This window comes from Sapajus apella, unplaced genomic scaffold (assembly GCF_009761245.1).
Source record: "Sapajus apella isolate SASKATOON/1434 unplaced genomic scaffold, GSC_monkey_1.0 scaffold136, whole genome shotgun sequence".
Classification (NCBI taxonomy): Eukaryota; Metazoa; Chordata; class Mammalia; order Primates; family Cebidae; genus Sapajus; species Sapajus apella.
This window is the reverse complement of record NW_022437076.1, coordinates 2,021,967-2,023,464: the sequence shown is the minus strand read 5'-3', so window position 1 is coordinate 2,023,464 and position 1,498 is coordinate 2,021,967. Positions and strand designations below refer to the sequence as shown.

Below are 1,498 nucleotides of genomic sequence, written 5' to 3'. Positions count from 1 at the left end.
AAAAAAAAAAAGGGCCGGGCGTGGTACTTCATGCCTGTAATCCCAGCACTTTGGGAGGCCAAGGTGGGTGGATCACAAGGTAAGGCATTCAAGACCAGCCTGGCCAACATGGTGAAACCCTGTCTCTACTAAAAATACAAAAATTAGCCAGCCATGGTGGCGGGCGCCTGTAATCCCAGCTACTCGGGAGACTGAGGCAGAGAATTGCTTAAACCTGGCAGGCGGAGGTTGCAGCGAGCCAAGATCACACCACTGCACTCCAGCCTGGGCGACAGAGCAAGATTCCATCTCCAAAAAAAAAAAAAAATCTGTGGAACACGATTTGGGGAAAGCCAATCTATCATGTGGTTTTTTTCCTTGTTTTTTTGAGACAGGGTCTCTTTCTGTGTTTCTGTGCTGCCTAGGCTGGACTGCGGTGATACAGACACTGCTGCCTTGACCTCTCAGCGCTCCCCAGAGGCATGCTACCACACCCAGCTAATTTTTAAATTTTTTGTAGAGATGGGTCTTGCTGTGTTGCCCAGGCTGGTCTCAAAACTCCTGGGCTAAAGGGATTGTTCCGCCTTGGCCTCCCAAAGTGCTGGGATTACAGACGTAAACCGCCATGGCTGGCCTGATAAATACTCAGGCCCAGAGCGGTGGAAACCGCCAAGTGTGCAGAGAGCCAGCTCCTGGCCCTGAGAGGCACATCTCCTGGCCGCTGAGTCAGGGTCTTTTACGAAAGCTCTTGAGACATCTTTTGCTGCCCAAGAGGAATTTTTCCAACTGTTTCCTATGTTTGAAAAGTCAATTTCAGGAAGTTAGAGGAAGCCAGGCCAGAAGATTGGTCCGTGGCAAACAGGCCATTGGATTTCCCCGTCCTCCTCCCGTGACCTGTTGCACCCAACACCACGGCCTAGCTGTGCCCAGAGAGACGGCCGCTGGGTCCGGGTCCCTTTCCCCACGCTCATGAGCTCTGGGGCTCCCCGAGAGCAGGCATGCGGTGCTGCTGAGGAGCGCCTGGAACCAGCAGAGCCCTGCCCCCACTGCGCCCCATGGCCACCTGCAGCCGAGGCTCCTGGGAGCTGGTACCACACGTAGACTCCGGGCCTAGCCGCCGGCCGCTGACCCAGCTGCCTCCTGGCGTTTGAGACCCGCCATCAAGCAGGAGTGCAGATTCGGGAAGCCCTAACTAGCAAGGCCGCTGCCCACTGGGAAAAGGCCGTCATTTTTTTTGGTGAGCTGGGCTCTTGCCCTGCCACCCAGGCTGGAGTGAGTGGTGCAATTCACAGCTCACCGCAGCCTCCAGCTCATGGGCTCGAGGGATCCTCCCACCTCGGCCTGCTAAGTATCTGGGACTACGGGTGTGTGCCGCCACGCCTGGCTAATTTTTTGTTTTCATAAAGACCAATTCTCTCAATTTTACCCAGGCTGGTCTGGAACTCCTGGGCTCAGGCAGTTCTCCCACTTCAGCCTCCCAAAGTGCTGAGATTACAGGCATGAGCCACAGCGCCCAGCC

General features: G+C 55.5%; 1 protein-coding gene across 6 annotated transcripts in view; it reads left to right on the top strand.

Annotated features, from left to right (window-relative positions):
* SLC43A2 (solute carrier family 43 member 2) overlaps positions 1–1,498 on the top strand; it is a 53,002-nt gene that overhangs the window by 37,797 nt on the left and 13,707 nt on the right. The gene's annotated exons all lie outside the window — the stretch shown is intronic.